Source organism: Cydia strobilella, chromosome 27 (assembly GCF_947568885.1).
Source record: "Cydia strobilella chromosome 27, ilCydStro3.1, whole genome shotgun sequence".
Lineage (NCBI taxonomy): Eukaryota > Metazoa > Arthropoda > Insecta > Lepidoptera > Tortricidae > Cydia > Cydia strobilella.
Window position 1 is genome coordinate 6,507,562 of NC_086067.1, and position 22,976 is coordinate 6,530,537.

General features: G+C 35.0%; 2 protein-coding genes across 2 annotated transcripts in view; one reads left to right on the forward strand and one right to left on the reverse strand.

The window, feature by feature from the left end:
- The window catches only part of LOC134753609 (glucose-1-phosphatase-like), a 147,872-nt gene extending 128,321 nt beyond the window's left edge, over positions 1-19,551 (forward strand). Inside the window, exon 2 of the mRNA XM_063689545.1 lies at positions 19,406-19,551. The gene's annotated coding sequence lies outside the window, so the exon portion shown is untranslated. The remainder of the gene's footprint in view (positions 1-19,405) is intronic.
- Positions 1-22,976, reverse strand: part of LOC134753608 (putative fatty acyl-CoA reductase CG5065) — a 416,745-nt gene that overhangs the window by 275,948 nt on the left and 117,821 nt on the right. The window lies entirely within an intron of this gene.

A 22,976-nucleotide genomic window follows, 5' to 3' on the forward strand; every position in this document is an offset into this window, starting at 1 on the left:
ATGTTTTTATGAAAAAAATATTGTCACACTTTGTTCTGGCAATGTGTGAGTGTTAATTCATTCTTTTAAAATTTGGGACTATTTCGCCAGTATCAAGGTCTTAGGAGCTTTATACGACTAAAATTGTACGGTTAGTACATGCAAAGAGGATATAATAAGATAGAGCGGTACTGTCATAGTAAATTTTGTAACTGCTGTAAATTCACTGCCATCTATCGACATACTTTAAAACTAAAAATGAAGATTTATAAAAATACGTTAAAATGTATTTAAATATGGATAAATATTTTTTTTATTTGCATTAATTATTTTTATATGATTTTGACCCATGTTCTTTCACTGATATGCGTTAAAATTATAAACAACAAACGAAACCGTCAACGCCCTCTATATGAGAGTAAGCCAAAACTAGTGGCGCCCTCTGATCGAGAATCAAATTTTCGTGGATTTTCGAGGCACGTTTTTTCCTTAGACTGTATCCATCTATTACGGAGTTATATCTATCTTTGGTACAAGACAGTGTACGGTGACCGATAATTTTTTTCCATCCTGTATACCTGAACTAAGCCTGTGCTTTGGGACATAGGTTATAAACTGGTTTTAATAAGAAATAATATATGCATAAGAAACGTATGGATGAATCTTGGTCCTGGGTTCGAATCTTGGGCAGTTGTTTGTGTGATGTGCAGATATTTGTTCGTGCACATCACACAATGAAATCGAACGAAAAATAAAATTCGACACGAATATGATAATACTTTTCCCGTAATACTTTTAACTTGTATTTAATCTTCTAGGTTGATTCAATAAAGAAAGAAAGAAATAGGCTGAAATCGAAGCGCCTGCTAAAATTATAAGAGCAATGTGTTGTATACGTAGGTACTAAGAGATTGAACCTCAAGTATTGGCGCTAATGGCGAAATTTGGTGTATATATGAAGATAAATGAAATATATGGAGTTTTGAGTCCCGGATAAAATACGATAATTTTTCACGGAAATAATCAATTAAAGCAGTGAAAAGGGGGCCAATATTTACTTAGCTCAATGTTGGGAGGATCGGACCTTTAAAATGTTTCTTTTTTTTATGCCGGTCGGCATTATGCAAGTGCCAGCGCTGATCTCCGGCGAGTCCATTTATATAATGGTATATGACCATAGAAATAATGTTCATCATAATGTTCTGTTATTGTTTTTACGACACCCTGCGCTATAATAAGCACATTACGTAACTACGTCGCAATTTTAAAGGGCCATATGTAATTACTGTAAAACGTTGTACGATATACGTGCATTTAGGTAATTCGCAACTCGAGTCGATTTAAAACACAACGTGTGTTAAAATTCGCCACTCGTTGCGAATTACCTATTTTTCGCACTTTTATCGTAAATAACTATTATAATATAAGCAAAGATAAATATAACTCCGTAATAGATGGATACAGTCTAAGCATAGAGTAACTTATACTAGAGCGGTATACTGTCATAGTAAATTTTGTAACCCCAGTAAATTCACTGCCATCTGTGGACACACTTTAAAACTAAAAATGAAGATTTATAAAAATACGATAAAATGTATTTAAATATGGATAAATGTTTTTTTTTATTTGCATTAATTATTTTTATGGTTTTGACCCATGTTCTTTCACTGAAATGCGTTAAAATTGTTAAATAACAAACGAAACCGTCAACGCCATCTATACGACAGTAGGCCAAAGCTAGTAGCGCCCTCTGAACGAGAATCAAATTTTCTTGATTTTCGAGGCACGTTTTTTCCTTAGACTGTATCCATCTATTACGGAGTTATATCTATCTTTGGTCTAAGGAAAAAACGTGCCTGGAAAATCAAGAAAATTTGATTCTCGTTCAGAGGGCGCTACTAGCTTTGGCCTACTGTCGTATAGATGGCGTTGACGGTTTCGTTTGTTACTTTAAAACTAAAAATTAAGATTTATAAAAATACGATAAAATGTATTTAAATGTATTTAAAGTAACCTCTATGATATAAGTATGACATACTGTCGTCATGACACATAACAGTTTGACAGAGGTGTAAGGTAATTTATGAATCTATCCTGCACCAACATTTATGTCTCTGTTTGACCTAATGGTTGACTGGTAGAGAATGCCTTTTGGCATTAAGTCCGCCATTTGTACATTTTTCTTTGCTTGTGCAATAAAGTTTAAATAAATAAATAAGGTCAGAACAAACTGTTAAAACTGTCAATTGTAAATTATACTTGAGGCAAGAGTTCCGTATACTTCCGCTAAAGTAAGGACGGTAAGCAAAGAGAATAGAGTGTAGTACCAATAGAGATATGATTATAGTTACTTGTGCAACAAGAGAGGAAAGTTGGTTTTTCTTGCGAGTGTTAGTCCCGAGAAAGCGAAAGATTTTATAATTGATTCTAAGTTAGATTCTAGTAGCGAGGGACTCAAAAACACGAGATGTAAAATAACTTTGCTCTCGTGTTGCACATATAATTTTTCACCTCAGTAGTGAGAAAATATTAAAGGTATAAGGTATTTCGAATTACACAGAATAATTCAGAGAAAAAAAATTAAATTGTAATTAAAGTATGAAGTGGCAGTTCATGGCCTTCACTAAATCAAAAAGCTACTTTGTTTCACTCCCTGGAGTGAGGTAAGTCGCACTTTCCTCATTCCAGGGAGTGACGAAAGTAGGCTTGTTCGAGCTGCTGAGGTGAAAAGGTAATTTTCAAGCTAGGTGTTTATTTTATATTATGCGATTTAGTACAGATTCAGTTGGTTTCAGCAAAGATAGATATAACTCCGTTATATATGGATACAGTCTAAGGAAAAAAACGTGCCTCGAAAATCAGGAAAATTTGATTCTCGATCAGAGGGCGCCACTATCTTTGGTCTACTCTCGGCCGTATAGATGGCGTTGACGGTTCCGTTTGTTATTTAACAATTTTAACGCATTTCAGTGAAAGAACATGGGTCAAAATAATATAAAAATAATTAATGCAAATATTGCAAAAAAATCATTTATCCATATATAGGTACATTTTTTGATATTTTTATTTTTAGTTTTAATCGTGTGTCGATCGATGGTAGTGAATTTACTGCGGCTACAAAATTTACTATGACAGTACCTCTCTATTCTCTTCAGTGAACACAGTGTAAAAATCATTAAAGTGTAAATCATTGTTATATCGAGTTGTAAGCGTAAATATACTACCGTGTCTAACAGGTCTGGTGGTCCGTATGTTTGTCACTATGGTAGAAAAACCTGTATTACATATAAGATAAGATAACCCTCATTTTTGTATATTAGATTAATAATTTAAAACTAATACGGGACTTAATCGCGTACAAACTTACGTTTATTTATGGCCTGACGTTTCGAACGTGACGTTACGTTCGTGGTCACAGGCAGACTGGCGAGGAATTGTATCAACATCTTGCCGCGCGGGTTTTGCGAATTACCCGCACTTGATCTTGATTATTAACTTGTACGCTAGGGTTGTCACTTTGCCTACACACAACGACATCCTCACGACTAACTCACGACATCCAATGGTATGTGGCGGGATGTTTTTTCCCCTTTACATTTGCTAATCACTGAATTCCACGAAGACGAAATCCCCTGTCCCTCATTTTGATTGAAATTTCGATGTTTTCTGATTTCAATTGCTTCACGTACCTTCCTGCTAATTATGAGTGAAAATCGTGTTAGTTTAAATCAGTATATTAGATTAATGCCAAAGAATTGCATAAGTTACATTTGTGACGTTTTCAACCAAAAGGTACCACATTGTCGCCTGCCGATAAGGTTGATTTCAAATTGAAGCTATATGGAAATAGCGCCTTATTGACAACCGACAATAAGTACCCTTTTGGATGAAAATGGCACATTTACTTTATATTTGTATAAAACTTAAATTTTGCATGCAGTCCTGCTGGAGTAAGACAAAGCTATTTACTAGAGTGAGATGGTAATCTAAGGTTAATGTGGTTAAGACATATATGTTTTTTGGTTGGGCTGTCATAGGGCAACTCAAATTTTCAATAACTACTTTGCTCAGTTACAGTTAGAAAGGCCACGACATTGCGTGACTGGCATCGGCTAAGGCGAAAACCATAGGTGGGAACGAAAGGTCCGATCGCTGTGTCTCGCTCCAACCTATGGTTGCCGCCTTAGCTGAAGCCAGTCGCGCAATATCGTGGCCAGCGCGTTAAAAGCGACGAAGGAGCTTGTAGACGGTATTACCCACATTGACCTAATCTCAATTATTATATACCTTAATATACACGGTGGCTAAAAAAATAGTGCATTGCCGTTGCCAGGGAGGTTTTGGGATTATACTGAGCAACTTTTACTAAGGGACCAACTCCCAAAAATTGTCTGTTTCATACATTTCGGCTGGTCCATTTTTTATGGGAGGCTTAATTTTTTTTCGCGATTTCGTGGTTGGTCCCATAGTAAAAGTTGCTCAGTATAATCCCAAAACCTCCCTGGCAACGGGAATGCACTTATTTTTTGCCACTGTATAGCTGCCTCTTGTTTTTGCGGGACTGTTTAATTTGGTTTTATATTAAAGTACTTAGTTGTTAAGAAATATGTTCCGATAAATAACTAAAATACGTAAATATTGACTGTAAGAGAACGCTATTTAGTAGTAAGGCCGGCAGTTGTCCATCTATGATTATTGTATTGTATTATTTTTTTGTAAAGGCATACAATAAAGAATATTTTGTTGTATAATATTGTAGACAGAGTTTTTTTTTGTATAACATTTTATTTATTTGTAGTTAATATGTAAGATGTTAATTTTATTTGCAATAAATATGATATTAAATTGTATACTTAGACCATAAAGCATTTATTTCATTTATTGTCCTATCTTGGCTAGGCTCCCAGTAGAAAAAGGCGTGAAATTGAAAATTACTACAGATGATGAACCATCGTGCCTAAATGTAAAATAGTGATTTTCATTTAAAAAAAGCGAACCTATAAACCTAGAATATATTATGCTGAAGCGATCGAAGTGGAAATGGAAATTTGATAGAAAAAGTACCGTTATTTCATTAGGATTACAAAGCTCTTCTGTCGCAAATGTTACATTTCTAAATTAATGAATGTGCTAAATTAATGAATGTGCTAAATTAATGAATGTGCTAAACTAAAAAAAAAATAACTACAAACATTTTAAGTGACAGGGACTATTATTCGGCGCGATAGGCCGCTTCATAAACATAGTATATACAAAGATAGATATAACTCCGTAATAGATAGATACAGTCTAAGGAAAAAACGTGCCTCGAAAATCACCAAAATTTGATTCTTGATCAGATGGCGCCACTACCTTTGGCCTACTCTCGTATAGAGGGCGTTGACGGTTTCGTTTGTTATTTAACAATTTTAACGCATATCAGTAAAAGAACATGGGTCAAAATCATAAAAATAATTAATGCAAATAAAAAAATCATTTATCTATATTTAAATACATTCTATCGTATTTTTATAAATCTTCATTTTTAGTTTTAAAGTGTGTCGACAGATGGCAGTGAATTTACTGGGGTTACAAAATTTACTATGACAGTACCGCTCTAGTATAAGTTACTCTATGGTATATACAAGTAGTTATAGACGCGCCACCGAGCGACCGGGGGTAAGAGAAAGAATATTCATATAAAATTTGGGCAGCATAGGATTTTTTCTCTTTCACTCTTATAAATTTCGGTATTCCGCCATCGCCTCCTACCTATGATGCCACCCGGTCGGTGATAAGGACAAAGCATGGCACTATTTTCTCTTTCCTCGCAATAAGACTATCTTTCTCTATCAAAGATTGTCAGGTCCTTGGGTATAATAATATTGACGTACAACATGGCCGCAAGATTACTTTCGTCATTAATTTTAAGTCCGGCTTTATATCTGTAGGTTTTCCCTTAATACGTGACCTTTTAGATTGTCTCCCGGACACACTTAAAATAGTCCTTAGGCAAAATAAACGAATTAAGAGCAACAAAAGCGGAAATATGAAAGAATGCAAAGTTCTATACTAATAGTAGATTGTATCACAAGGGAGCAAAATGGCATATTTACGGCGTTGGGCGTACATTAAATCTTGAACTTAGGTATTTAGGTGTTCCAAGGTGGAAATAATTTAGTTAAGTACCATGTGACACATCTGCCTTTCAAAAATAGTGTCCTAAAACAGATAAGTGCCACTTTGATCCCTCCTAGCAGGGAAGAAAAGTGCCACTTTGATACCATCTCGTAGGGAAGAAATACTTACGAATTTTCATTAACTATAGTAAAAAAATATTATTTTAGATAACTCGTAGGAAAAGTATTGTATAAAATAGTGATATAATCAACCTTTCCAATCTCGTACCATATTTAGGCAACTCAGCAAGCTTCATTGCCTAAACACGGTACTCGACTGAAAAGCTCTCTATTATATCACGATTGTATAAAATATACCTACTATTAAAATATAAGTACATTACATTTACACATACATTTACGATAATTAAACCATTTTATTGTATAATACATTAGGTATGATGATATCCCACATTAACAGTTCCTAGATATCTAATCCAACTAACTTAAGAATCATCAAGCTAAATTTGAAAAATTTTAACTACAAAAAATTGGTTTGACTATTTTAAGAGAAAAACTTGCCTCTATTTTAAATATCACAATTTTAGAACTTGGCCTAATTTTACAGATATGTTTTTAACAAGACCCACAACCACAGCACAGTTTATCAGCGGCATCACTTCCAAAACGTCCTATTTTTATTTTAGCAACTCGGCCATTCTGATATTTTTCCGTTCACACGTGCTCTGACCTGACCCTATGTTCGACGAAAAGATTAATTTTATATACATATTTGCATAATGGACAGGCATGTTTAGCCACGTGAATTGAAGAATATAATATATAAGGAGCTGTATTATATGTTTTCAGTTCTAAATGCGGCAATGACAGAGTAGTGGCCACTACGGTTCGGTATAATTTTACGTTTAACGTTTATATTTATATAGTATAAATAGTTCTGGGTTAGATAACTGTCAGAGCTAGTTTAGGAACTTAAATAAGATAGAATAAACGCTGTTTATTATTACACCAAAGTATATGGAGATAAGTAATATTTATATTATTACATAACGTATTTTATACGATACAAGAGCAAACGATTAAACAGAGCCACGCTGCTTTGTCGCCTAAATAGTGTTTAGTTTTAAGTTTGTAAAATATATATTACTAGCGACCCGCCCCGGCTTCGTACGGGTAAACCTTAATAAATTGTGGTATTTTCTATAAAACGGGACCTTATTGTCGATGGCGCTTACGCCATTATTAACGATGCTCCGATATAGATACAATGCCGCGCGACGCTGTGCGGCGTAAGCGCCATCGACAATAAGGTCCCTTTTCATAGAAAATGCCCCAATTATATTCCTCAAGAATAGCTCTATCGATAGGTGAAAGCAGAATGAAAATGCGTTCAGTAGTTTTGCAGTTAATCGCGAACATACAGACAGACAGAAGCGGCGGGGGGGTTTTGTTTTATAATATGTATAGATATGTAACAAACATTTAAACTAAGTATAAGGTATTTTTAATATCGATCTTGTTGCCTGATTTAAATTTTGAATAAATAAATACAATATACGATACGCGCATTTTTGTTAACAAACCATGAAAAATTTTTACAGTACATATGGTGCTACTTTCTCGCACTAGTGCGTAAAGTGCACTTTTTGTGCATATTTCGAAAGTTTAAAGGGCTATATGTACTGTAAAACGTTGTTCGATACACGTGCGAATAGGTAATTCGCAACTCGTGTCGATTTAAAACACTCCCTGCGGTCGTGTTTTAATTTATCGCCACTAGTTTCGAATTTTCTCTTTTCCGCACTTGTATCGAAAATAACTATTACCGGGGTGTTTATAGTTAGTTCCTAATATGTACTTGTATACTGCTGTAATTTAAGCTTATTGTACCACTACTGTTTTCTTTTCTGCGACAATAAATGACTTTTTTTTTCATAATAGTACCTAGTAGTTATAATATAGCTCTTAGTCTTTAACGTCTATTTCACATGAAAAATCGAGCAAACACGTGGATGGCTAATTTTATTTTTAAAATGAATAACACTGTTTCGCAAACAAAGGCCAGGAGTCTAGTGTCAACAATAATTTAAATTGTAATGTAATATGTAATTATAAATAATCGTAGTTTAGCAACAGCAATCTTTTTAATGGTGCCGTGGTGACCCGGGGTTAGCTTTTAGATCGTTTCCGGTTCGTCACGACACGTAAATTGTATATACTATATACTATAACCACCACCATAATTTACTTTCTGTTCATAGTGTTCGTTTGTCTATCTTGATCTGTTTATTGTTTCATTCTCAATTGCTCAAAGGTTGACTGGAAGAGATCCCTTATAGGGATAAGTCCGCCTTTGTACATTGTATATATTTATGTTCTTTTATTGTGTTTGTAATCTGTCTTATGTACAATAAAGTGTTTACATACATACATACTATACACGGTGGTTAAAAAATAAGTGCATTCCCTTTTCCACGGAGGTTTTGGGACTTTTGGGATTATACTGAGCAACTTTTACTTCATTTCATTTATTTTTTTCATTTATATCATTCACAAGCAATATTTACATCGCATTGGAAATTATACATTAAAATACTTAGGCTAACACAAAAAAAATACACAATAAACGTTAGGAATAAACGTTAATTTGCTCAAATATAACAAAATATATACTATAGGAATAACAACGAAATTGCGAAAAAAATTGGCTGTTTTATTGAAATTGAAATTGAAAATGTTTATTTCAGGCACAGAACAGAACCCATATAGTGTTAGTACAAAAAATATAATATGCTACCTATATCTATGTTAGTCTGTACACTATGTAGTAAAACAATAAATACCTAAAAAACTAATTAAAACTAATTATTTCGATGATACGCTGGGCTCATGTAATTGGTTCCAACGCCTCATCAGTAAAGTAACTAGTAAAAGTTGCTCAGTATAATCCCAAAACCTCCCTGGCAACGGGAATGCGCTTAGTTTTTAGCCAGCCTGTATAATCACAATGTTGCGCCGCCTACAAATTCTCTGCTTTGCCCGAAGGTCGACTGGTAGAGAATGCCTCATAGCATTAAGTCCGCTTTTTGTACGATTGTATTTTCTTTTGTGCAATAAAGATTAAATAAAGAAATATTTACAGCACATTTTTTACACAGATTGACTAAGTCCCACGTCCCACAGTAAGCCCAAGGAGGCTTGTGTTATGGCTACTCAGACAACGATATATATCCATACTAATATTATAAATGCGAAAGTCTGTCTGTCTGTCTTTCTGTCTGTGTGTTACCTCTTCACGCTTAAACCGCTGAACCGATTTAGATGAAATTTGGCATAGAAATAGGTTGAGTCCCTGAGGACATAGGATAGTTTTTATCCCGAAAATCATCCCTTAAGAAAGTGAAAAGCGGGGTGGAATTGAGATAATTAATGAAGTGCCTGCTAATTTGTGTGCATAATATAATATGCTCAAATTGAATGATTGCTATGAGAATTTTTCCAGGCGCAATACTTACTTTAGCTGCTGTTACTAAGTCCGCGCAGACGAAGTCGCGGGCAAAAGCTAGTAATAAATAAATATACATAGAAAACAGTAATAAATATCTGTGCTCCTCACACAAATAAATACCCTTACCGGGATTCGAACCCAGAACCATCGGCTTCGCAGGCAGGGTCACTACCCACTAGGCCAGACCGGTCGAATAAAATAAAATGTTTAAAAATAAATTTAAAGTGGAAAATGCACTGTCTCGGGCGAGACTCGAACTTGCGGATCTGAACAACTAGCCCATCTTTCTGCTGAGCTACCGAGACTACATTCGATGACAGCGAATGAAGTCTCGATTCTAAGTCACAGGGAGGACACGCACATCCAAAATCACTTGCGTTTCTATGTGTGAACGGCACGCCACACGCATCATGCGTCATAGTGTGAGTGAGTTGCTTAAAAATAGTACTGAGCGGCCGGCAAACGGCCGTCCATCTGCTGTCGCGGGGCGAGGTAATTCGAGTCGGGGCGGGGCGGTGCGTGACTGTTCTGTATGATAATACTATTACTTATTTTATGTCTAAGTAGTAAGTATCCCCAGCCAACTTTTTTTTGAATATCTTCCATCTACAGACTTTCGACCCTCTTCAGCTTTATTATATCAAAGATAGATATAACTCCGTAATAGATGTTTACAGTCTAAGGAAAAAACGTGCCTCGAAAATCAAGAAAATTTGATTCTCGTTGAGAGGGCGCCACTAGTTTTGGCCCATTGTCGTATAGATGGCATTGACTGTTTCGTTTGTTATTTAACAATTTTAACGCATATCAGTAAAAGAACATGGGTCAAAATCATAAAAATAATTAATGCATTTAAAAAAAATCATTTATCCATATTTAAATACATTTTATCGTATTTTTATAAATCTTAATTTTTAGTTTTAAAGTGTGTCGACAGATGGCAGTGAATTTACTGGGGTTACAAAATTTACTATGACAGTACCGCTCTAGTATAAGTTACTCTATGGTATATACAAGTAGTTATAGACGCGCCACCGAGCGACCGGGGGTAAGAGAAATCATTTATCCATATTTAAATACATTTTATCGTATTTTTATAAATCTTAATTTTTAGTTTTAAAGTGTGTCGACAGATGGCAGTGAATTTACTGGGGTTACAAAATTTACTATGACAGTTACCGCTCTAGTATAAGTTACTCTATGATTATATGTAAGTATAAAAGATTGATAATTGCAGTTCATTGACACACTAAACTTATTAGATACATAATTATTATTGTTTATCGGTTATCGAAAAAACTGATTTACGAAATGGATTAATGATAACTTAAAGACAACAAATTCTAGAAATTTATTGAGGGCGCTACGGAGCTTCAAAAGGTAACATTCATCTTCTGGCGCATAAGTTTAGTGCGTCCTTTTTTGTTGTGTGACATTTGACGTTTGACGTTGACATATAAAATGGATATTTTCATCTAACCTCAAAACTTTACAAAAATAAATTGGACCAAAATACAACATATGTGATATTTTCTATAAAAAGGGACCTTATTTTCGATGGCGCTTACGCCATTATAAACGATGCTCCGATATAAATACAATGCCGCGCGACGCTGTGCGGCGTAAGCGCTATCGACAATAAGGTCCCTTTTCATAGAAAATGCCCCATATTTCTTCAATAATTGTAATAATTGTACAGTCAGATGCCTTGGTTTATAAGTATACTCGCGTATTTCCACCACACAAGTCATATACACGCTATAATGCTCTCACGATGTCGCTAGGCACCTCCCCAAGGCGCGTATATGAGTGATATGATGGAAATATTATCAGGTATTAACCCCAGGCGTCGCCGAAGCTGAAAACAACCTGCATTTAAAATCTGGGTGGCTCCACTTCTAAAATACATCAGGATCGCATAAATTTATTCTGTCAAAGAACCCTTTGGTTCAGAGAAAGCTGTATTTGGCTTTTAATGTCGTCTCCAAACGCAACTGGTTCCCTATTGTGTCGCAGAAAGTTTTTGATATATTTTTGTATTGCATAATGTTACTTGGCAGAAATGTCGCTTAGCAGAATTACCTTTCGCATACTGCTTTTCGCATAATCCATCCATACTTATATACTTATATATACTTATACTTATATATACTTATACTTATATACTTATAATATTATAAATGACAAAGTCTGTCTGTCTGTCTGTCTGTGTGTTACCTCTTCACGCTTAAACCGCTGAACCGATTTAGTTGAAATTTGGCGTAGAGATAGTTTGAGTCCCGGGGAAGGACATAGGATAGTTTTTATCCCGAAAATCATCCCTTAAGAGGGTGAAAAGCGGGGTGGAATCATGGTGGAATTGAGATAATTAATGAGTTGCCTAATATTTGTGTGCATATTATGCTCAAATTGAATGATTGCTATAACACTTTCTCCAGGCGTTATTCTTCCTCTAGCTGGGGTTACTAAGTCCACGCAGACGAAGTCGCGGGCAAAAGCTAGTACTTAATATTATAAATGCGAAAGTCTGTCTGTATGTTTGTGTGTTACCTCTTCACGCTTAATCCGCTGAACCGATTTAGTTGAAATTTGGCGTAGAGATAGTTTGAGTCCCGGGGAAGGACATAGGATAGTTTTTATCCCGAAAATCATCCCTTAAGAGGGTGAAAAGCGGGGTGGAATCATGGTGGAATTGAGATAATAAATGAGTTGAACCCAACGCAACTACATTCTAATATTCCCTGCTATGGTAAAAACAAAATTTTTTATATTCGCGATTCATGTCAACATCCCTATAGGAAACGTGCATAAACTGTAGGGGGCAGCACAGGAGACGTCAGATTTTTGGCGCGAGGCGTAAATGTGTAGTTTATGCTTCCAAAGTAGCCCACAAGATGGCAGCACTTGCTTTGGCGTGAAGTGTCAATGTACGTGATGTACATGTTTATGGTTCCGATTCAGCCCACAAGATGGCAGACCCCCCAACGCGCACGGTCCCTATTGTATTGTATCAGTCCTAAATTTTAACGGCTAGAAAGAGATAGTAGGAATTTATTAGAGTTATCGGGTCGAGAGTAAGTAGAGCAAAAGCGTGATGATAATATGACACACATATATGTATTATCTAATCGGCATTTCACTCTATCATTGGGTGCATTGACATGTAGTTTTGATTTGCCGATGACCCATTTAATCTAAATCCCTCCGAATATTAATACCTATATATATATTAATTAATATTAATAGTGCGAGTCGGACTCGCGCACGAAGGATTCCGTACCATCTTAAAAAACGGCAAAATCACGTTTTTTTTATATATTTTTTTATTATAAACTGATCGGCGATTGGCCCTAGTCACACCTGATGGAAAGTGAAGACAGGGCCTAAGATGGAGATTGTTTGTTGTATGGGAGCCCCTTAAATATTTATTTTATTCTGTTTTCACTATTTGAAGGGTACTCGGAAAGAACATGTCTAGTCACTTTTTTCGAAAAATGAGATTTTCATCTCAAAATGTAGAGCTCCTAATGAACTATTAATTATATATTTTGCTACCACTGTATAATATATGTAACACAACTTTTTTTTGTTAAAAATGACCTGGTCACGGAATTACCATACGGTCTGACATGGTTCCAAATTTTAAAACCGCGATTACTCAAAATGTTAGTAAAGTGACTAGACATGTTCTTTCCGTGTACAGTCGCCATCAGATATATCGGAGCGGCCGAGGTGCTCAAAATATCTGAACACGCACCTAGCGCCATGACAATAGAGGCGTGTTCAGATATTTGTGAGCACCTTGGCCGCTCCGATATATCTGATGGCGACTGTACCCTTCATTCGTTGTTATAGCGGCAACAGAAATACATTATTATCTGTGAAAATTTCAACTGTCTAGCTATCACGATTCATGAGATACAGTCTGGTGACAGACGGACAGACAGACAGACAGACAGCGAAGTCTTAGTAATAGGGTCCCGTTTATGCCCTTTGGGTACGGAACCCTAAAAACGCGATAGAAACTGTCTGTCTGTTAGTAGGTATGATTTTTCTCAAATGATTTTTACGCCTAAGACCCTCATCAGTTAAACAAAAGCCATTGTTTCTTTTGTACGAGCGGTTAGCTCCCGTATAAGCCACGCGTCAAACCAACAATGTACTTTAAAAAGCAACTGTATCGTGGTGGTTTTAAGAGTCCCCGGCAAGCTCGGCCGAATTTCACCTTCCCATACAAACGTAGTTCCGCTCTCATTTTAAAACTACTTGTTGGATTGTAATGAAACTTTGCACATACAATGACATGAGATCGGGATCGAGACGACCGGTCTGGCCTGGTGGGTAGTGACCCTGCCTGTGAAGCCGTTGGGCCTGGGTTCGAATCCCGGTAAGGGCATTTATTTGTGTGATGATACAGATATTTGTTCCTGAGTCATGGGTGTTTTCTATGTATTTAAGTATTTATATATTATATATATCGTTGTCTGAGTACCCGTAACACAAGCCTCCTTGGGCTTACCGTGGGACTTAGTCAATCTTTGTAATAATATCCTATAATATTTATTTATTATTTATTTATATACTTCAGTAATACTGAAGTCAGTATGTTCAGTTTCATTACAATCAAAGACTTATATAACTCCGAATAAGATGAATAGTCTAAGGAAAAAACGTGCCTCGGAAATCAAGAAAATTTGATTCTCGCACAGATGGCGCTACCACTAATACCAACCTTTGGCCTATTCTCGGCTAGATGAAGCTGACGGTTTCGTTTGATATTTAACAATTTTAACACATCAGTGAAAGAACATGGGTCAAAATCATATAAAAGTAATAAAAAAAAAACATTTATTTCAGGTCTTAAAAACCCATATTTTATAACATTACAAAATATAAAATAAAAATGAAAAATAGGAAATAACATTGATAAAAATTAAAATTGATAAGTAAATACAAATAAAAAAATCATTCATTATATTTTTTGATATTTTTAGTTTTAATCGTGTGTCGATAGATTTAAGTAAATTTAGTGTGACTACAAAGTTTACTATGACAGTACCTTTTTTTTTTTTAACTGATCGGCGATTGGCCCTAGACACACCTGATGGAAAGTGAAGACAGGGCCTAAGATGGAGCTCACCGGTTCAGTAACAGCATATTCACTCTTGTTTTAAAGAGACCGAGGTCATATTGATCAGGGAATACAGATGGCGGGAGCGCATAACTCTCTATCCTATATATTCTCTTTGATTACAATCCAACACGTGGTTTTAAAATGAGAACGAAACTCCGTTTGAATTCTTTGAATGTGAAGGTAAAATTCGGCCGAGCTTGCCGGGGACTCTTAATTTAGAGCAAATGAAAAAATTATCACGGAAACTACATACTATAAACGTGCATTACATCGCAGTATAATTTTAGTATATAACAGCTAGTGATGAGTGGTATAGTGATATACATAGATTAGTAATATTAGTATATGTTAAAATATTTCAGTACGGTTTTTACTCACAATTATTTTTAGTCGCTCTTGGCGACATGTTTCAAATTCTTTGGGAATCCATCCTCAGGCATTTTGAAATATGTCTCACGATAGTTTGAGTGCGATTAGTATATGTTATTTATTACTGTGATATAGCCCAGGGATCTGACAAGCAATATTAATACGTATATTTTCAGAGTAAGTTGAATTAAAATTCTAATTGTAGGTGTTTTGCAAATTTTGTAATAAAACTCATTACATCCATACTAATAATATAAATGCGAAATGTCTGTCTGTCTTTCTGTCTGTGTGTTCCCTCTTTACGCTTAAACCGCTGAATCGATTTTAATGAAATTTGGCATAGAGATTAAGTCCCTGAGAAGGACATGGGATAGTTTTTATCCCGAAAATCATCCCTTATGAAAGTAAAAAGCGGGGTGGAATTGAGATAATTAATGAAGTGCCTGCTAATTTGTGTGCATAATATGCCCAAATTGAATAATTGCTATGAGATTTTTTCCAGGCGCTATACTTACATTAGCTGCTGTTACTAAGTCCACGTAGACGAAGTCGCGGGCAAAAGCTAGTATTAAATATATGAAGAACGGTGTAGCATCTCATACCTGGTTCCTAACTCCCAGTCTTTACTCCCACGGGGTGATCCTCTGGATTCCACAATGTGCTATAATTCCTACATGCTTCTGTTTTTGTCTTCCTGTCTGATTCCCGTTTTCCAAATTACTCCCTGAAACTTTTGATTTAAAATGTTTACTTTCTGGCTACCATTTCTAAATTCTCTCTAAACTCCTTCTACCCTAATGCGGCCCTGAGCCATCTGGTTGCTTACCTTTTATTCTCCAATGGTAAGAGCATTATGTAACGATGTATTTTACATCTTTTCCCTAGATTTCTGTTATTTCTATTATTTTGACATGTTTATTTCTGTTTGAGTAACTTAATCCGTCAAATTGTTAATTTATTCTAAATTCTTTACCATGAAGTTTAGGTAGTATTGTTTTCGAGTAGGTTATTCGAAATTAATTTCAAATTGTTACTGGTTTACAAATATTTTTAAGATGGCCGGTAGGCCGCTTATATAGGAAGACCTGACGGATTTCTAGAATTTAATTTAAATTTTAAAAATAGTTGTAAATCAGTAACAATTTGAAATTAATTTTGAATAACCTACTCGAAAACAATACGACCTAAACTGCATGGTAAAGAATTTAGAATAAATTAACAGTTTGACGGATTAAGTCACTCAAAGAAAATAAACATGTCAAAATAATAAAAATAACAGAAATCAAGGGAAAAGATGTATAATACATCGTTAAATAATGCTCAAGCCATTGGAAAATAAAATGTAAGTAACCAGATGGTTCAGGGCCGCATTAGGGTAGAAGGAGTTTAGAGAGAATTTAGAAATGGTAGCCAGAAAGTAAACATTTTAAATCAAAAGTTTCAGGGAGTAATTTGGAAAACGAGAATCAGACAGGAAGACAAAAACAGAAGCATGTGGGAATTATACCAGATACCAGATTGGAGAATCCAGAGGATCAGCCCGTGGGAGTAGAGTGAGAGTTAGGATCCAGGTATGAGATGCTACAACGGGTCACTCGCGCAAGTTTTACCTTTAAAATTTTACCTCTTGCTTCGAATGTGCCCAATGACATTTACTTCATCACCTTCATGTATTTCGTTGGGCCATAGAGTAACTTATACTAGAGCGGTACTGTCATAGTAAATTTTGTAACCACAGTAAATTCACTGCCATCTGTCGACACATTTTAAAACTAAAAATAAATATTTACAAAAATACGATAAAATGTATTTAAATATGGATAAATGTTTTTTTTTATTTGCATTAATTATTTTTATGATTTTGACCCATGTTCTTTCACTGATATGCGTTAAAATTATAAATAACAAACGAAACCGTCAACGCCCTCTATACGAGTGTAGGCCAAAACCAGTGGCGCCCTCTGATCGAGAATCAAATTTTCGTGATTTTCGAGGCACGTTTTTTCCTTAGACTGTATCCATCTATTACGGAGTTATATCTATCTTTGGTTGGGCATAAGGCCCCGTAGGTTCGTGTTATCTCACTCTCACAGAGCCTAGGCTTGAGCGAGATGGATGTGCGTGATCGGGACCGCGGATATCAAGGTTTTGAATTTAAAAAAAAAGTAATCGATGAGTTCCCTCAAAACTAAAATTGTGCTGAAAAACAATTTTATTTTTAACCTTTGTGCATAAATCGTCATAAATTTTTAAAGTGCGTTTAGGATGTTTGTGATTTTTTCAATCGAGCGAAAGTCAAAACATTGGATTCAAATCGATGATCATGAGCAAATCCTCAATATTGGTAATTAAATTTTTGCCAATCGTATTGTTTTCTAAAAAAGCGGTAGGTATTATTTTTCAAAAATATATAGTTGCATTATAAAAATAAAATAAAAATAAAAATAAAATTCATTTATTTCAGACATACATGGTCCATATTTTGTTAGTTGTTAATTAAAACTTATAACTACGGTTAACTTAAAAATAAACTTAAATAACTATCTTAGGTGCTAAAGATAAATGCAGAGAGGACCAGTGCCTTATCAGGCCACTGTCCCATCTGTCAGCCACGACGGCCAGGAGACTGTGGCGGCTTATATATTTTTACCAAAAATTACGGCTTCAGTCCTGTGGGACTATTTCGCCAGTATCAAGGTCTTAGGAGCTTTAAATACGACCAAAATTGTACGGTTAGTACAGTCGCCATCAGATATATCGGAGCGGCCGAAGTGCTCAAAAATATCTGAACTCGCACCTAGCGCCTTGACAATAGAGGCGTGTTCAGATATTTGTGAGCACCTTGGCCGCTCCGATATATCTGATCTGTACAAAACAATGTACGGTGATTTTATTATCTCTTGTAAAGCGATAGCTGGACTTTACAAGAAGCCGGCTACCGGCCGTTGACTCCAAAATGGTGGTTAAACGCGCTTCAAGATTAATTCTCCATTCACTGCACTTACCACATTAGTTTACTGTATAAGCTATCGATACACTTTAAACAATATTAATGAGCAAAACCAAAGGAATTAATCACGAGGCTAACTATCAAGATGGCGCTCGAAATCGAAAGCCCGCTTAAGTTACATTTCTAAACTTTGCTTAGCTTTCAAAAGATCAACATACTTGTATGAATTATTTATCTGTCAAATTCTTATCAAACTCCTGCCGTATTACGTATTGTGAACTGATTATTCGTTCCAATATATAATTTACTTATTTACATTAGTAATTAGACGATATCTGCGTCGGACACACGTTTGCGCGTCTTGTGCGAATTGAGCGGTTTTTATTCGTGTGTGAATTTGACCATGGGGGATTCGAGAGCACGTGGTGAGTTTTATATTTTTTCTTAAGGATACATACAGCGGTTGAGTGTGAGTAATATTTTGTAAATTTTGCAAATTCATATTTTGCAAATTTTTAATAAACTTATTATTTAATGAAATTAAACAGTAATAGGGATTTTAAAAGCACGTCATAAAACTTTCATATAAAAAATAAAATTATAGTGAAATTAAAATTAACATGAAAATTAAAATTTACAATAATATAAAAAAACTGCTACTTATTGTTTAAAAAAACAAATGTTTGGTAACTTTACTCAATAAGGTCAAAAACATGAGTCCTATTTATTTAAAAAGTGTCTCGTTTCCCATACATAATTTATGGGTCAGTTTTGTGACAGATCATACAAATTGTAAAAGAAAAGTTAGAAAAGCCATCTATAACAGGTTAAAATAACTAACATAATAATAAACTGAAATAGATGTTATATATTAAAGAAAAAGTGACGAAGCCCTCCAGTGGTGAAGGCCGGATTCGAACCGGCGTCCTTACCAATCTTGGCTAACGCCTTGAACCCCTAGGCCACCCCGCCATGCCAATCAATAAAATAATTAATAAAATAAAATAAATAATTTGATAAAATAATTTGATTTGTTCCCAAAGTTGTGTAACATAATAATAGTTTCTTATTTTAAAAAGGGGCTCCTCGCGCTAATATTGATATCCGAGCAAGCGAAAAATTTATGGTGATAATTGAGCCCTCAAGATAAAAAACCGGCCAAGTGCGAGTCGGACTCGCGTTCCAAGGGTTCCGTACATTACACAATTTAAACAATGTATTTTTTATGTGAAATGTCTTTAAGAAACGGGGTCGGATCAAAAACTAAGTAATTAAACTAATTTAGTCCGACTCACGCTTGACTGCACATTTATAATAGGTTTTCCTGTCATCTATGGAGTGTTGAGGAGTGTTAGGGTCGGCAACGCGCATGTAACTCCTCTGGAGTTGCAGGCGTACATAGGCTACGGAGACTGCTTAACATCAGGCGGGCCGTATGCTTGTTTGCCACCGACGTAGTATAAAAAAAAATCTATAGGTAAAGATTTATTTTGTATATTTTTTTCAAAATTGTATACCCAGTAGTTGCATAAATAAAGGGGGGGGGGGATAGTCGTCATGTTTTAGCCATTTTCTTAAATAACTTCTAAACTATTCATTTTCAAATTATAAAAAATATATATTTGAGATTCTCAAAATGAGCTATTTCATGTGATATGTAACACGATGTAGTTTATAAACCTTTATCTCATTTACCAAAGAGGATATAATAAGATAGAGTGGTACTGTCATAGTAAATTTCGTAACCACTGTAAATTCACTGCCATCTATCGACATACTTTAAAACTAAAAATGAAGATTTATAAAAATACGTTAAAATGTATTTAAATATGGATATATGATTTTTTTATTTGCATTAATTATTTTTATATCATTTTGACCCATGTTCTTTCACTGATATGCGTTAAACAAAAATTATAAATAACAAACGAAACCATCAACGCCCTCTATACGTAAGTAGGCCAAAACTAGTGGCGCCATCTGATCGAGAATCAAATTTTCGTGATTTTCGAGGCACGTTTTTTCCTTAGACTGTAAGTATCCATCTATTACGGAGTTATATCTATCTTTGCATTTACCCCCAAAAGTGGCCCCCATGTTTAAAATTCATTTATTTACGTTACATGTCGGTCTTTGGATCACAAACTTACATATGTGTACCAAGTTTCAATTTATTTGGTCCAGTAGTTTTGGAAAAAATGGGCTGTGACTGTGACAGACGGACATACAGATAGACGCACGAATGACCCTATAAGGTTTCCGTTTTTTCCTTTTGACGTACGGAATCCTAAATATATGACGGGATGACAGATACTACGAAAAGTCACGTTTACAATTACAATTAATATAACAGGTATAACTGCTAAATAAATGAGTTTTGTATAAATATTTTAACTAATACTTTTAACTATAAGTACTTAATGAAGAAGTCCATTAACTTCTTCATTAAGTACATGAATGAAGTCCATTAACTTAAACTTCACGTGTATAGATCACGTGCGTGGTCACATGTATTATAGCTTGTCAAAGGACTGTCTCATTTCAAACATAGACAGAGATAATCATACTATCTTTGTCTTACACTAGTACTAGCACCCAAAAGAAAAGGATGAGAATAGTTTTTTAGGGTTTCGTACCCAAAGGGTTAAAATGTGACCCTATTACTAAGACTCCGCTATCCGTTTGTCCGTCTGTCGTCTGTCCGTTTGTCCGTTTGTCCGTTTGTCTGTCTGTCCGTCTGTCTGTCTGTCACCAGGCTGTATCTCATGAACCGTGATAGCTAGACAGTTGAAATTTTCACAGATGATGTATTTCTGTTGCCGCTGTAACAACAAATACTAAAAAGTACGGAACCCTCGGTGCACGAGTCCGACTCGCACTTGGCCGTTTTTTTTGTTCTTATTTACTACCAATTTGGTTTGACCAACTATATTTAATAGGAACATTAGTCCATAGCTACACAATAAATTACGATAAATTAAATTTAACTATACCTATAAATGAACTACTTAAGTAACTAAATTCGACACTTTGTGTCAAAATATTTTCAATAATGTTAATATCCAGAGGAAAATGAGGACTAAGTTTGTATGAAAAGACGATTTCGCGCGGGTCCTCCACTTTCGTCTTAAAGTTTCAAATTTACCTCTGACGTTTCGAGGACGGCGTTGTCCCCATGGTCTCGGAGAAGACTGGGACATCCCTAGTGCCCAAAACGTTTAAGTTAATAAATAAGACCAAGTGCGGGTAGTTCGAAAAACTCGCGCACCTAGAAGATGTTTATGTCAACTTTAGCCAGTCTTCTCCGAGACCACGGGGATAACGCGGTCCTCGAAACGTCGGAGGTAAATCTTAAAACTTAATTATACGCGATTATGTCCCGTTGTGAATTGTGTGAAGTGTTGTGAATTGAGTGTAAATCGTGAAAGTTTATATCAATATAATGTATGTCATATGGGTTACAAAAATCGATAAAAAATATTAAAATTTATTCAACTTTGACGCTATGTTGGAACACACGGTTCAGTTGACGTCAAAAATATGTTAACACTTTTGCACCTTACTCTTCACTAAATATTATAAAACAAAGTCGCTTTCCGCTATATTTAGGTAAGTCTGTGCCTATGTATGCTTAGATCTTCAAAACTACGCAACGGATTTTGATGAGGTTTTTTTAATAGATAGTGATTCGAGAGGTAGGTTTGTATGTATAATTATGTAAGATAACGAAATTTAGATTTTCTTGTTTCGCGATAAACCCTCAGATTGTGGTAGTGGTGGTGGTGAAGTTTCGCGTACTATTCCCTATTGCCTAAATGCAGCCTTTAGTTTATAAAATGTATAATGGTTTAATAATTTTATTAATTCTCATTGTTTCAGGTATCATAGCTGTGTTGAATTATACATAAAATAAATTTTAAGTGAGAAATAAAAATCGTTTTGCATTCAATATATTTTTTATTAAATTAAAAATAAAATTCGTTATTCCGTACTTTAAAATCTGTGTTCTCAAAAAAAGTTCCGTGTAGTTTAATAATTTTAAGTGGTGTAATAAATAACAATAATATTAAAATCAAGAGCTACAACTGGAAGGCAGCCATGATTACGTTTGGACGTAAGTACTTTTTTATTCATAAAAAAACCCTGAACTATAAGAAAGCCAAAAAATTCAAAAGATTTTCAGTTTAAATAAAAAAAATTACAAGCAAATTTAAAAAGAAAGTAAATATTTTCCCTCCAAACATTGTCTTTCTAAATATAGTTTTTAAAAGTATACAATACATATGTGATAGGCCACCTCTTCGTTTCATATTTGTCTATTACATAACTTATCTAGTGAGTTCAAGGGCCTGACACTCTTTGATAGAGAAACATAGTCTTATTGAGATTCCTATAAGAGGAATGAGAAAATAGTGCCATGCTGTGTCCTTATCACCGACCGGGTGGCATCATAGATAGGAGGCGATGGCGAAATACCGAAATTTATAAGAGTGAGACTAGTGAGAGAAAAATAATCCTATGCTGCCCAAATTGTATATGAATATTTTTTCTCTTACCCCCGGTCGCTCGGTGGCACGTCTATAACTACTTGTATATACTATGTCAGACATAGTGACCTATGTAACTAAGTATGAATTGTAATAAAACATAGATGATTATATATTACGAGTAGATCATTACACGAACATGAACCCAGATAGAGTTGTTTTTTAAGATCCATGTCTATTTATTGCTTATTAATAATGTCAAGTGTAATAGATAACTACATATTTTACGATAATGTACAGTCAAGGGCATGAATATATATACATTCAAAGTTTCAAAAATATTTGTACGCTCTTACCACCTTAGACAATAAAATCGCGTTCACATATTTTTGAGCCATTTGTCTGGATAGATATTTTTGCCTTCGACTGT